This window comes from Cervus canadensis, chromosome 22 (genome assembly GCF_019320065.1).
Source record: "Cervus canadensis isolate Bull #8, Minnesota chromosome 22, ASM1932006v1, whole genome shotgun sequence".
NCBI lineage: Eukaryota > Metazoa > Chordata > Mammalia > Artiodactyla > Cervidae > Cervus > Cervus canadensis.
The window spans coordinates 57,726,017-57,742,083 of NC_057407.1; the positions used below are offsets into that span (position 1 = coordinate 57,726,017).

Below are 16,067 nucleotides of genomic sequence, written 5' to 3' on the forward strand. Positions count from 1 at the left end.
TTATAGATTGGTGAACATAAATCACCCAAAGCTATGTCATTTGCAAAAGTATCTTCACAATGTCTATGTTAATTAGATCAATAAACAAACATTAATACCAGGTATCAATTCAATTGTGAATATTTCCCAGTTCACACAGCCTGAAATTCATTTTAGTTTAATTTTCTTGAATTTAGAATTGTTTGATGTGTAAGCACTTACTTCTCTTTAGGCCAATTAAAAAGAGCTCATTGACCAATCAGCCTTCAGCAATGTTGTCCAAAGATGGAAACACACACTGAGACACACATAAATCTAGGCAGAGAGAGACCTCATAGTTTTCCATTTGAACTTTAAAATGTCTCTTTGCCCTTTTTCTCTCCCCTTGTATTGAAGTTTACCAATTTGCTCATGGCTGGCGTCCCAGAAAGAGTGGACTGTATATCTCAAGGACATGATAAGAGTTAACTTCAGGTTTTTTTCCCAGGGCAGTTTTTGTTTTTCAAGCAGGGTTGGAGCTCCAATAAAAGTATTTTAATAAGCCAACTTTTTCCTAATTGCAAGTGCAAAAAGAACCAGTTTTGTGATTTCAAAAAGATTTCATTTTAACCAGTTTTCTCTAGAGTCTAAAGAATATCATGGCCATTCAGTGTCAAAAATGTCATCTCTCCTTTTTGTAGTCATAGTTTCATAGCTAAAATTAAACCAAAGATTGTTCAAACTGGCTCTGATGACAGGGGTGGGGACCGACTGATAAGATGTCCCAGCAGGGATTGTCTCTAGGGAGGTGAAGTCTTCTCTTAAATCAAAGAAAGCCTGTATATAAGGGACTTTTTAGGGTCTGAGGATCAAACTTATTCCATCTTTTCAAGATACAGTTCAAAGAGGGTGGTTCTGGAACTGCTAGCTCCCATCTGTAACACAGAAAGAGCCGCACCCAGTGCCATGGCTTTTTTCTACTGGAGGCACCCCTCCCTGCTCTAGATGGGGGTGGAGACAGGTCTCCCACCTAAGCTTCCTCCCCTAACCTGTCTTACTGATGCCGGTGTCCACTATCATCCCTCCCAGTTCTACCACTGAGGTGGGGTGGAGACGCACCAGGGGTAGACCTGATGGCATCCCAGATTGATGTCCAGTTCCTCACCATTAAAACCTTGGCTTGATTTCCCCTTTTTCTCTGGTGCCATGTGGGTGGGGCGGAGTAGCCTTCCGGAATGTCTCCCAAGCTAAGACGGCTAGAGGAAACATCCGTCTTTTGTGTGCCGGTACACATTCTTGAACATATTCCTGACCACAGTAGAAGTGATAAGTCATAAACGGATGAACAGAAAACCCAAGAGGTCCCTTCTGAAAGTTGCCACATGAGTCTATGCAATAACAAAGGAGGTTATGGAGGGCTGACCTGTGAGGAAAAATTAATCTTTCATGTTCATGGAGTGTCAAAGTCAACCTTCTATTCCTGTCCAGCAGAGTGTACAAAAAAACCATCTAAGGAATTGAAACAAGAGGCACCAGAGGGCTTTCTCTGGCCCACTAAGAGCTGGCACTACCAGGGGAAGAAGCCTGTTGTGTTTCCAGTCTGCCCAAATCTGGGGTTCCCCAATCTGTGTCCTCAGGAATCTCATGCTCACCATCAATGTCTCCACCACACAGTCCAGAGGCATAGCCATGACAAGAACTTGCCTCTGGGTCTCTGGGTCAGTATGGTGATTTCCAGTCTGGGAGCTGTCTCTGCAGCTAGAGGTCCAGCTAGCTCCCTCATGTGTTCCTACCTGCAGTGTCCTGTAAAACTTGGAATGGGGTCTGGTTAGAAAAACACAAGAACAGCATAGACTGCAAGTCCCCTGAAAGTGTACAAACCAGCACATTAGGTTAGTAGCTTTAATTCCCCAAGCAGTTATGAAATGGTCAGAGAGACCAGGAGAAGCAGCTCAGTCCATATGCTTCTGAGTTAGTAAAGTGGAGACTTTACAGTAAAAGAACAAAGGAGTCCCAGCTCTGAACATTCTTACCTTGTCTTGACGATTCCGGATGTGACCCCAAGATGATAGTTTACGGTGTTCAGTGAACAGTGTCACCAGATGTGTGATCTCCAAAGGAGATTTAACTCTGGGACCAAAGACAGTCTCAGTCACTCAGAGCTTTGTGTAGATTTTATTTAAAGTGAAAGTGACAGAAGAAGCTTCTGACATGGACATCAGAAGCAGGCAGGAGAGTACCCACCTCATTAGTTTAAGTGGGGCCTTATATACTTTTCAACTTGTTGCTGAAAATAGATAAAAAGAATACCTCAAGGTTGTAAGAGTTCCACCAGACCATTTCCCAAGGCATACATCCTGAGATGATCAGCCAGGGAGAATGGGTTCTGGGCAACATCTCTGGGACAGACATACTGTTGCTGTGTAATCAGGGGTACAAGTCTTGAGAAACAGGTTCCCCCGCATGATTTGTTACAATTATAATCATTAACATGGAGCCTAAGAAAAGCATTTCCATGAGTAGGACATTGTGCTGTGTGATCCTTAGTTTGGACCTAAAGAAAGGCCAGTTCTTGGGTAAGGTACATTGTTGTGCAAGGCTTAAGGAAAGCATGATCCAGAAAGTTCACCTCCTCCTTAAAGGGCCTTGGACTGCCTGCCTAAGCTTTAACTCTTTCACACCACAGTCAAGAGTAGCCCCCACTCACCACAACTAGAGAAAGCCTACGCAAAGCAAGGAAGACACAGCACAGCCAAAAATAAAAAATAATTATCAAACTAACATTATTAATAAAACGGAAGTAGCAGAAAACACATTCTTTTCAAGTTCACATGGAACGTTCACTAGGATAGATCACAAAACAAGTGTCAATAACACTAAGAAGACTAAAGTTACATCAAACATATTTTTTCGACCAGAACACTCTTAAGACTAGAGATCAACTACAAGGAAAGAAAAAAAGTTAATACCCACAAGCATATGGCCGTTAAAAATATGCTACAAAACAACCAATAAGTCAATGAAGAAATGAAAAAGGTAATTAAAAAAATACCTGGAGACAAATGAAAACAAAAACACAACGATCCAAATATCTATGGGATTCGGAAAAGTAGTTCTAAGAGGAAAGAAAGTTTATAGCAATACATGCCAACCTCAGGAAACGAGATCTCAAATGAACAACCTAGCCTTACACCTAGAGGAACTGGAAAAAGAACAACCAAAATCCAAAAGCAGTAGAAGGAAAGAAACAATGAAGGTCAGATAAAAAATAAATGAAATACAGATTTACAAAACAGTAGAAAAATTGATAACAGTAAGAGCTGGTTCTTTGAAAAGAAAAACAAAATTGATAAACTTTTAGCCAGACTAATCAAGAAAAAAATAGAGAGGGGTCAAACAAATAAAATTAGAAGTAAAAAGAGAAAAATTACAACCAACACCACAGAATAAAAAGGATCACAAGAGATTACTATGGACAACACCTAAGAAGTGGAAAGTTTTCTAGAAATTTACAATCTCCCAAGACTGAATCAGGAAGAAACAGAAAATATGAACAGACCAATAATCAACAATGAAATTGAACTGGTAAGAAGAAAACGCCCAATAAACAAAAGTTCAGACCCAGACAAGGTCACTGGTGAATTATACCTAACACTCAATGAAAAGTTAACACCTATCTTTCTCAAACTATTCTAAAAATTACAAGGGAAGGAACACTTCTCAAATCATTCTGTGAGGTTAGCATCACCCTGATGCCCAAACCAGACAAGGATATCATGAAAAAATAAAATTACAAGCCAATTTCACTGATGAATATAAATGCAAAAATCCTCAAGAAAACCCCAAATACCATATGTTTTCACTTATATCTGGAATGGTGTATGTGTGCATATGTGCATGTCTGCTCAGTTGCTCGGTTGTGTCTGACAACCCCATGGACTGTAGCCTGCCAAGCTCCTCTGTCCATGGAATTCTTCAGGCAAGAATACTTGCATGGGTTGCCATGTCCTACTCTGAGGGATCTTCACAACCAGGGACAAACCCTTGCCTCCTACAATCCAGATGGATTCTTTAACACTGAGCTGGTAAAGAATCTGTCTGCAACGTGGAGACCTGGGTTTCATCACTGGGCTGGGAATATCCCTTGGAGAAGGGAAAGGCTACCCACACCTGTATTCTGGCCTAGAGAATTCCATGGACTGTATAGTCCATAGGGTCACAAAGAATCAGACACAACTGAGCGACTTTCACACTCACTCACACCAGGGAAACCCATATGTGGAATCACAGGTATATAATAAACACACTTTACACAGTTCATGGGGTTCTGACAGCTAGTATACTGGAGCGGCTTGCCATTCCCTCCTCCAGTGGAACCTGTGCATGTTAGATGGCCCTACATGGCCTGGCTCGTAGCTTCATTGAGTTATACCAGCCCCTTCACCACAAGGCAGTGTGACAAGCCACAGTTAGAACCCTGTCTGGAACAACTGACTGGTTCAGGATTGAGAAAGGAGTGCCACAAAGCTGTTTATTTTCACCCTGTTTATTTAGCTTACATGCAGAGCACATCATGTGAACTGCCAGGCTGGATGATTACAAGTGGGAAAGAAGGTTGCCAGGAGAAATATCAACAACCTCAAAGATAGCAATGATACCACTCTAATGGCAGAAACAGAAGAGGAACTAAAGAGCCTCTTGATTGAAGGTGAAGGAGGATGGTGGAAAAGCTGGCTTAAAACTCAGCATTAAAAGACCTAAGATCATGGCATCTGGCTCCATCACTTCATGGCAAGTAGAAGGGAAAAAGGTGGAAGCAGTGACAGATTTCCTCTTCATGGGCTCTAAAATCACTTCAGATGGTGACTGCAGCCATGAAATTAGAACACGACTGCTTCTTGGCAGGAAAGCTATGACAAACCTAGACAGTGTGTTATAAACCAAAGACATCACTTTGCCCACAAATGTCCATATAGTCAAGGCTATGGTCTTTCCTGTTGTCATGTACAGATGTGAGAGCTGGACCATAAAGAAGGCAGAACACCAAGGAATTGATGCTTTTGAACAGTGGTGCTGGAGAAGACTCTTGAGAGTCCCTTAGAAAGCAAGGGTATCAAGCCAATCAGTCTTAAAGGACATCAACCTTGAATACTCTTTGGAAAGACTGATGCTGAAGCTGAAGCTCCAACACTTTGCCCACCTGATGCAAAGAGCTGACTCATTGGAAAAGACTTTAAGGCTTGGAATCATTGAAGGCAAGGCAGAAGGAGAAGAGGGTGACAGAGGATGAGATGGTTGGATGGCATCACTGATTCAATGAACATGAATTTGGGCAAACTCTGGGAGATGGTGAGGGACAGGGAAGCCTGGCATGCTGCAGTCCATGGAGTCGTGAAGAGTCGGACATGGCTTGGCAAATGAACAACAAAAAATGTACACATAGGGAATATAGCCAATAATATTGTAACAACTTTGTATGGTGACAAAGGTAACTAGTTTCTTTGTGGTGATCATTTCATAATGTATAAAAATCTCAAATCACTACATTGTGTACGTGAAGCTAATATAGTATGTTGTATCTCAACTTAAAAATCTTTATTACAAGTCTTATTAATATTTGCATCTAGAATGGTTTTCAGTTGCATTCATGAAAGAACATTGTGTTGAGTGCTACTGCAATTCAATTGTAAGAAGAAGCTTTTATTACAAGTTTTGATTAACATTGGTATATGCATCGGAGAAGGCAATGGCAACTCACTCCAGTACTCTTGCCTGGAAAATCCCATGGGCAGAGGAGCCTGGTAGGCTGCAGTCCATGGGGTCGCGAAGAGTCGGACACGACTGAAGTGACTTAGCAGCAGCAGCAGCTATATGCATTAGAGAATGGGTATCACTTCCTAAAGAACACAGTGTTGAACAGTTGTTGCTAGTACAGTTGACCCTTGAGTAACAAAGGTTTAGACTATGTGGGTTCACATACACGTGGATTCTTTTCAATAGTAAATACTGTGCTACCGCAGAAGCTATGATTGGTCGATTTGAGGATGCAGCACCATGGATGCAGAGGAACCTTGGTTTCATAGGAACCATGTATATGGAGGGCCTAGTATAAGTGGTTTGTGGATTTTTGATTGTGTGGAAGGTTGGTGTCCCTAACCCGCATGTTATTCAAGAGTCAACTGTAGTTTGTAAGAATTATCTTATTATTAACATGTCTAGTTAACACATCACCACATGCATCACAGAATGTGTATTACTAGAAGCACTGGAAAAACTTGGTGCTGAACTCTGTGCACCTAACTTGTAAGGAATGACTTTATAAGTGTTTTTAAATAGTTCACACTTGCATCAGAGATGGGGCATCACTTCCATTCACCAAAAGAACACTGCCGAGAGTAGCTTGGGATGGATATGTAAGAAACTTCTTTATCACAAGTCTCTTTAGACATTTTATTGCGTGCATTACAGGATGAGTACCATTCCCACTCACTGGAAAAATGCAGTGTGCTGAATGTCTGGTGCAAACAGCATGTAAGAAACATCTTATTTCAAGTTTTGTTAAAACTTCACTGTATCACTGAAATTATTAGATTGTTCTGCCATACTTTATTCTCATAGAGAGAGGGTACTAGAGCCCAGACAACTTTTAAACTTCCCAGTGGTTTAGCAGGCTAAACTTTATATCTTATAGGAGCCTCCGAGTGATAATTAAATATCTTGGGGAAGTGTTAGCTCTTCATCATAATTGCCAGGGAGTTGGGGCTGATCTCATAGAATGATGTTGCTAGTGTTCCTTCCTTTGTAATTTTTTTGAAATAGTTTGATAAAGATAGGTGTTAACTTAAATGTTTGGTAGAATACAGAGCCCCTTTCTTTGCCCTATCTCACCATACTCTATGGCATAGTGTCTAGGGAGGAAAAACAGGAACAATATGAAAAGCCTTTGCTTCCAGTTTCAAGGGTGAGGTAAATACAGTGGCTTTCTACTCCCTGGTATCAGGCTAGACTAAGAAGACTAGTTTCCTCCACCCTACTGGGAAAGCAAATCTGTCAGCTGTTCTCTTATCACCTCAAGATGACTTTCAATTATGGCTATCAGTCATTATTGTTTTAAAATATAGCCAGTGTTTTATGTTAAAGAGGTATGGTAAGATGACAGACATGACTGCATTTAAAGAATATATTACTTACAGTTCCCCAAAGAAGGGGGCAAGGGAAAGCATGCAGGACCACATGAAGAAGCACCAGGGTCAGGAAACAGAAGGAACAAGAATAAAGTGTGAGCAAAATCTTTACTTTCTTTTTTTCTTTCCTTCCTTATTTCTTTTGGGGTAAGGAATGGAAAAGCGGGAGGCTTATAATGGGCTAGTTTTAACAATTTCTGCAGACTACTGAGGTGGTCCTTAGTTTTCTGGTACCTGGCACTGGAGTGATTTACTTTTTAAATTTTTAAATTTCAGTTGGAGGATAATTACTTTACACTACTGTGTTGGTTTCTGCCATACATCAACATGAATCAGCCATAGGAATAAGTGCGCCCCCTCTGTCTTGAACCTCCCTCCTACCTCCCACACCATCCCACCCCTCTAGGTTGTCACAGAGCACCAGATTTGAGTTCCCTGCATCACACAGTAAATTTGCACTGGCTATCTAATGTTACATACTAATGTAAATGTCTCAATGCTACTCTCTCAATTCGTCCCACCCTCTCTTTCCTCCCCTGTGTCCACAAGTCTGCTCTCTATGTCTGCATCTCCACTGCTGCCCTTCATGTACGTTCATCATCTTTTTAGATACCATGTGTGTGTGTGTTAGTTGCTCAGTCATGTCTGATTCTTTGTGACCCCATGGACTGTAGCCTGCCAGCCTCTTCTGTCCATGGAATTCTCCAGGCAAGAATACTAGAGTGGATTGTCGTTCCCTTCTCCAGGCGATCTTCCTGATCCAGGGATCAAACCCAGATCTCCTGCATTGCAGGCAAATTCTTTATCACCCATCACCAGGGAAGCCCCTTCAACTCCATATATATGCATTAATATACGATATTTGTCTGTTTCTGACTCATTTCACTCTGTATAGTAGGCTCTAGGTTCATCCGCCTCATTATAACTGAGTCAAATGCATTCCTTTTTATGGCTGAGTAATATTCCATTGTGTATATGTACCACAGCTTCTCTATTCATTTATCTGTCAATGGACATCTAGGTTGCTTCCATACCCTAGCTATTGTAAATAGTGCTGCAGTGAACAGTGGGATGTGTATGTATTTTTCAACTATGGTTTCCTCAGGGTATATGCCCAGTAGTGGGATTGTTGGGTCATATGGTAGTTTTATTCCCAGTTTTTAAAGGAATCTCCATATTATTTTCCCTAGTGGCTGTATCAACTTGGATTCCCACCAAGAGGGCAAGAGAGTTCCCTCTACTCCACACCCTCTCTAGCATTTATTGTTTGTAGATTTTTTGATGATGGCCATTCTGACTGGTGTGAGGTGACAACTTATTGTAGTTTTGATTTGTGTTTCTTAACTAATGAGGAATGTCAACATCTTTTCATGCGTTTATTATCTATCTGTATGTCCTCTGTGGAGAAATGTCTGGTTAGATCTTCTGCCCACTTTTGATTCGGTTGTTTTTCTGGTATTGAGCTGAATGACCTGCATATATATTTTGGAGATTAATCCTTTGTCAGTTGTTTCATTTGCTATTATTTTCTTCCATTCCGAGGCTTGTCTTTTCACCCTTTTTTATAGTTTCCTTCACTGTGTAAAAGCTTTTAAGTTTCAGTTCAGTTCAGTCGCTCAGTCGTGTCCGACTCTTTGCGACCCCATGAATCGCACCACGCCAGGCCTCCCTGTCCATCACCAACTCCCGGAGTTTATTCAAACTCATGTCCATCGAGTCGGTGATGCCATCCAGCCATTTCATCCTTTGTCTCCCCCTTTTCCTCCTGCCCCAAATCCCTCCCAACATCAGGGTCTTTTCCAATGAGTCAGCTCTTTGCATCAGGTGGCCAAAGTATTGGAGTTTCAGCTTCAACATCAGTCCTTCCAATGAACACCCAGGACTGATCTCCTTTAGGATGGACTGGCTGGATCTCCTTGCAGTCCAAGGGACTCTCAATAATCTTCTCCAACACCACAGTTCAAAAGCATCAATTCTTTGGTGCTCAGCTTTCTTTAGAGTCCAATTCTCACATCCATGCATGACCACTGGAAAAACCATAGCCTTAACTATGGTTGGCAAAGTAATGTCTCTGCTTTTTAATATGCTGTCTAGGTTGGTCATAACTTTCCTGCCAAGGAGTAAGCGTCTTTTAATTTCATGGCTGCAATCACCATCTGCAGTGATTTGGGAGCCCAAGAAAATAAAGTCAGCCACTGTTTCCCCATCTGTTTTCCATGAAGTGATGGGACTGGATACCATGATCTTAGTTTTCTGAATGTTGAGCTTTAAGCCAACTTTTTCACTCTCCTCTTTCACTTTCATCAACAGGCTCTTTAGTTCTTCTTCACTTTCTGCCATAAGGGTGGTGTCATCTGCATATCTGAGGTTATTGATATTTCTCCCCGCAATCTTAGATTCCAGCTTGTGCTTCCTCCAGCCCAGCATTTCTCATGATGTACTCTGCATATAAGTTAAATAAGCAGGGTGACAATATACAGCCTTGATGTACTCCTTTTCTTATTTGGAACCAGTCTGCTGTTCCATGTCCAGTTCTAACTGTTGCTTCCTGACCTGCATACAGGTTTCTCAAGAGGCAAGTCAGGCGGTCTGGTATTCCCAGCTCTTTCAGAATTTTCCACAGTTTGTTGTGATCCACACAGTCAAAGGCTTTGGCACAGTCAATAAAGCAGAAATAGATGTTTTTCTGAAACTTTCTTGCTTTCTTGATGATCCAACGGATGTTGGCAATTTGATCTCTGGTTCCTCTGCCTTTTCTAAAACCAGCTTGAACACCTGGAAGTTCACAGTTCATGTATTGCTGAAGCCTGGCTTGGAGAATTTTGAGCGTTATTTTACTAACATGTGAGATGAGTGTAATTGTGCGGTATTTCTTTCATTAGTGTCTTATAATTTTCTGCATACAGGTGTTTTGGCTCTTTAGGTAGGTTTATTCCTAGGTATTTTTTTGTTGTTGTTGTTGCAATGGTGAATGGGATTGTTTCCTTAAGTTCTCTAATTTTTCATGGTTAATGTATAAGAATGTAAGAGATTTCTCTGTATTAATTTTATATCCTGAGACTTTCCTATATTCATTGATTAGCTTTAGTAATTCTCTGGTGGCATCTTTAGGGTTTTCTATGTATAGATAGCACCATCTCATCTGCAAACAATGAGTGTTTTACATCTTCTTTTCCAATCTGGATTCCTTTTTTCCCTTTTTGTCTCTGATTGCTATAGCTTGGGCTTCCAAAATTATGCTAAATGATAGTGGCTACGAGTGGGCACCCTTGTATTGTTCCTGATCTGAGAGGAAATGCTTTCAGTTCTTCACTATTGAGAATAATGTTTGCTGTGGATTTGTCATATATGGCCTTTATTATGTTGAGGTAGGTTCTTTCTATGTCTACTTTCTGGAGAGTTATTATTATTATTTTCTTTATTATAAATGGGTGCTGAATTTTGTCAAAAGCTCTCTCTGCATCTACTGAAATGATCATATGATTTTTATCTTTCAATTTGTTAATATTGTGTATCATAGTTATTGATTTGTATATACTGAAGAATCTTTGCTTCCCTGGTATAAAGCCCACTTGATCATGGTGTATGATCTTTTTAATGTATTGCTGGATTCTATTTGTTAGAATTTTGTTGAGGATTTTTCATATATGTTCATCAGTGATATTGACCTGTAATTTTCATTTTTGTGGTCTGATTTTTGGTATCAGGGTGATGGTAGCCTCATCACTACCATGGTAGACTCATGGGAGTCTTATTTCTTCTGAGATTTTCTGGAAGAATTTGATGAACAGGGTAAGTATTAGCTCTTCTCTAAACTTTTGGTAGAATTCCCCTGTAAAGTCATCTGGCCCTGGGCTTTTGTTTGTTGGAAGATTTTTGATTACAGTGTCAATTTCCATGCTTGTGATTGGTCTCCATATTTTCTATTTCTTCCTGGTCCAGTTTTGGAAGATTATAATTTTCTAAGAATTTGTCCATTTCTTACAGGTTGTCCATTTTAGTGGCATATAGTTGTTTCTCATGGCATGTAGTAGTTTCTTATGATCCTTTGTATTTCTGTATTGTCTGTTGTAACCTCTGCTTTTTCAGTTCTAATTTTATTGATTTTGATCTTCTTTTCTTGATGAGTTTGGCTAATGATTTGTCAATTTTGTTTATCTTCTCAAAGAACCAGCTTTCTTACAGTTTTATTGATCTTTGCTATGGTCACCTTCATTTTCTTTTATTTCTGCTCTGATCTTTATGTTCCGTCTACTAATTTTGGAGGGTTTTTGTTCTTTTTCTAGTTGCTTTAGGTGTAAGGTTAGGTTGTTTATTTGATATTTTTCTTGTTTCTTGTAGTAGACTTATACTGCTATAAACTTCCTTCTTAGCACTGCTTTTAGTGCATCCCGTAGGTTTTGAGTTGTCATATTTTCTTTATCATTTGTTTCTAGGTGTATTTTGATTTCTTCAGTGATCTGTTGGTTATTCAGAAGTGTATTGTTTAGCCTCCATGTGCTTGTGGTTTTTTTGTACTTTTTTCCTGTACTTGATATCTAGTCTAGTCAGAAAATATGCTTGAAATTATTTCAATTTACCAAGGCTTGATTTGTGTCTCAAGATGTTATCTATCCTGGAGAAATTTCCATGTGCTCTTGAGAAAAAAGTGAAATACGCTGTTCTTGGATGAAATGCCCTATAGATATCAATTAGGTCCAACTGGTTCAATGTATCATTTAAAGTTGTGTTTCCTTATCAATTTTCTATCTGGAAGATCTGTCTGTTTGTGTGAGTCAGGTATTAAAGTCTTGCACTATTATTGTGTTACTGTCAAGTTCCCCTTTAATACTTGTTACCATTTGCCTTATGTATTGTGGTGCTTCAAAGTTGGGTGCATATATGTTTATCATGGTTATATCTTCTTCTTGGATTGATATCTTGATTACTACATAGTGTCCTTCTTGCCTCTTATAACGGACTTTATTTTAAAGTCTATTTATCTGTCATGAGTATTGCTACTCCTGCTTTCTTTTGATTTCTGCTTGCATGGAATATCTTCTTCCAGCCCTTCACTTTCAGTGAGTGTGTGTCCCTAGTTCTGAGGTGGGTCTCTTGTAGATAGCATATATAGGGATGTTGTTTTCTACATTCAGCCAATCTGTGTCTTTTTGTTGGAGCACTTAACTAATTTATATTTAAGGTAATTATTGATATGTATGCTCCTACTACCATTTACTTTATTGTCTTGGGTTGCATCTTGTTTGTAACTTTTTTCCTTTCATCACTCTAAGTATGTCCTGCCACTCCCTGCTGGCCTGCAGAATTTCTGTTGAAAGATCAGCTGTTAGCTTTATGGGGAACCCCTTGTATGTTATTTGTTGCTTCTTCCTTGCTGCTTTTAATATTTGTTCTTTGTGTTTAATTTTGATTAGTTTGATTAGTATGTGTCTTGTGTTTCTTTGAGGGTTTATCCTATATGAGACTCTCTGGGCTTCCTGGATTTGGGTGGCTATTTCCTTTCCCATGTTAGGGAAATTTTTGACTATAATCTCAAATATTTTCTCATACCTTTTTTCTTCTTCTTCTGGGATCCCCTATAATTCTAATATTTGTATGCTTAATGTTGTCACAGAGTTCTCTGAGACCATCCTCATTTCTTTTCATTACTTTTTCTTTATTCTGCTCTGCCTCAGTTATTTCTACCATCTATCTTCCAGCTCACTTATCTATTCTTCTGCCTCAGATAGCCTGCTATTATTTCCCTCTAGTGCATTTTTAATCTGTTACTGTGTTGCTCACTGTTGATTGTCTATTCTTTTAAATCTTCTAGGTCTTTGTTAACATTTCTCGTAACTTCTTGATTTGTGCCTCTAGTCTATTTATCTGTGCCTCCATTTTGCTTATAAGATTTTGGATCATCTTTACTATCATCACTCTGAATTCTTTTTCAAGTAGACTTTTTCCTCTTCATTTTTTTGGTCTTGTGGGTTTTTATCATGTTCCTTCATCTGCTACATGTTTCTCTGTCTTTTCATTTTGTTTAACTTAGTGTGTTTGGAGTCTTCTTTCTGCAGGCTGGATGGTGGTAGCTCCTCTTGACTGTGGGGTGCGGCCCCATGAGTGGGGCTGGACCAGTGCCACGTGCAGGCTTCCTGGCTGGGAGGACTTGTGCCTACTTCTCCTGACTGGAGTTGGACCTTGTTGCTCTGAAGGGCAGTGCCATATGGGTTCAGTATGGCTTTGAGCAGCCTGTCTACTAACGGGCAGGGCTGTGTTTCTGTTTTACTGATGGTTCGGTGTGCGGCATCTGGCACTGGGGCTTGCTGGCCTTTGGCTGGGACTTGGTCTTAGTGTTGAGATGACGGCCTTTGAGAGAGTTCTCATGAGTTAATGTTATGGGGTCAGGGGTTCTCTGGTGGTCCAAAGTCCTGGACTCAGGTCTCCTACTTTGGGAGCTCAGGCCCAATCCCTTACTGTAGTGTGAAGACTTCACAGGCCTCACAGCACAGAAGACAAAGCCCCATGACTAATGGTGAAAGAAACACTCAACAGCCAAGAACACTGAGGCAAACTTGTGCACTTACAAAGAGAAGAGGAAAAAAAGGGAAAAAAGGATAAAATGGGGGTCAAAAAAGAAGACAGCAATCAAGAATGTAAAAACAGGAAAAATGAGTTTATTTAAAAATAAGCCATTTTAAAAGTGGAAATAATAGGTTATAAAAAATAAAAATTGAAGGGTTAATAAAGACAGTATATGATAACAGTATGAAAAAGAAAAGAAAGAACCAAGAAAAAAGGGGAAAAGATAAAAATAACTCTGCACCTGCTTTCTCCTTAAGCAGTGGTAGTTCCACCTCTGCTTCCTTATGAGGCCCTTCAATACTGGACTTTTCTCTGGACCTGCTGTGGGAACAGCTCAGACTCTAATCTGGTCCTGCTCCTGCATGTTTTTACCTCCAATGTCCATTGTTGCCAGAGCTAGGGCTCTTTCTTTTGTGAGATCCTCTGCATCTGAAGATGTATTCCTGAGGCATCCGTGGAGAGAGAAGTACCCTTTGTCCACTTACTCCTCTGCCATCTTGCTGTCCTGGAGTGACTTAGAGGAAATATTGGCTTGCTGTGTGACAGTAAGATGAAGAGGGTGGTTGGAGCTATGAGTTTTGGCTTGGTTAGTTTACATATAAAGGTGCAGTTTTTTAAAATTAATTAATTTTAATTGGAGGATAATTACTTTACAATACTGTGATGCTTTATGCCATACATCGACATGAATCAGCCATGAGTGCACATTCTGAGCACCCCCCCCACCTCCCTCCCCACCCCATCCCTCTGTGCTGTCCCAGAGCACCAGCTTTGAGTGCCCGGCTTCATACATCGAACTTGCACAGGATGCTAACAATGTCTAGGATTAAAAAGCACTGTGCCTGTAATATTCATTACAGATATAGCTAACTGTGAATGCCCAGATAATAACATTCAACCATTAAAACTTAAAAGAGGATGTTTAAGTATCTTTTGTCATATATAAACTCTTTTGCTGCCATAGAAAGGCTAAATGATTATCCATCTAAGTGATGTCATTTGAAGCAGCATTGCCTTCAGAAATTGCTTCCTGCTCTACCTGCTGTTTCTCAAAAAAAAAAAAAAAACACTGTAAACATTAAGCTTATGATTTAATCCACTGATTTCACTACTGCGTTTCCATTAGGAAACAGCTGAAAATTTAGAGATCATTTTGAGAAATTCCAACCGTGAGAAAGTGGTGGAATATGAATTCCCACTAATGTCAATATTGGAGGCAAGAGAAATCCTCTTAAGATCTAGAACTAAAAGTCACCTCTGAGGATTTCAGCTGGATGGCAGACAAGGAAGAAACAGACCCTTGTACCCCATAGAGACACTTGAAAAGAAAGTGAAAGTGAAAGTCGCTCAGTCATGTCCAACTCTTTGGGACCCCATGGACTGTAGGCTCCTTTGTCCGTGGAATTCTCCAAGCAAGAATATTGGAGTGGGTAGCCTATTCCTTCTCCAGGGGATCTTCCTGACTCAGGAATTGAACTGGGATCTCCTGCATTGCAGGCAGATTCGTTACCAGCTGAACTACCAGGGAAGCCCATAGAGACACTTGGTTAACACTATTTAGCCTAGGATACCTTTGTGAGAACTTTAGAGGTCAGCTGAAAAAATGCAGTACCAAAGCCTATGCAAATCCAATAAGGATTCCAACAAGAGGTAGAGAAGTTTGTAGCATTTTGAACACCCATGCCCCTTCCTCTACCAAGCATAGCATCACTCAACTAGGAGGAGACTTCCATAATGGGACTTCATCCTCAGGGTGGAAACAAGTGTTCAAGATTCTGGCTTGTCTGGGGATTGCTTAAGGATCTGATACCTCTATCACCTAAATTGGAGCCCTAGCCCTAGAGATGACATAGGTTGGAAGTTTCTAAAACCAGAGGACAGTGCCTGGAAATATTAGGGTTGTAGTTCTAGAGATAGACCCAAGGGAAGCAAGAGATCACTCAACATTTGAGAACTCTTAAAACCTCTATCTGTATTCTCTAGTGAAGAGCTACTTCAGCACAAGTCCAGTTCATAAAGACATAAATAAGTGGTTGTTTTTGTTTTCTCCAAATGCCCAGATCTCAAGAAAATGTCACAAAGAAAGTTACAAAGAAATAGGGAAACATGACCCACGGAACAAAATAATACTTGAGAAGTGAAGTGAAAGTTGCTCAGTTGTGTCCGACTCTTTACAACCCCACAGACTATATAGTCCACGGAATTCTCCAGGCCAGAAAACTGGAGTGGGTAGCTGGTCCCTCCTCCAGGGGATCTTCCCAACCCAGGGATTGAACCCAGGTCTCCCGCATCACAGGTGGGTTCTCTACCAGCTGAGCCACAAGGGAAGCCCAATACTAGAGAAACTAACCCTAAAGAAAT

General features: G+C 40.3%; 1 long non-coding RNA gene across 1 annotated transcript in view; it reads right to left on the minus strand.

The window, feature by feature from the left end:
- Positions 1-484: 484 nt before the first annotated feature.
- LOC122424537 overlaps positions 485-16,067 on the minus strand; it is a 72,255-nt gene continuing 56,672 nt past the window's right edge. The window contains exon 4 of the long non-coding RNA XR_006264463.1: positions 485-2,088. This is a non-coding gene — a long non-coding RNA (uncharacterized LOC122424537). The remainder of the gene's footprint in view (positions 2,089-16,067) is intronic.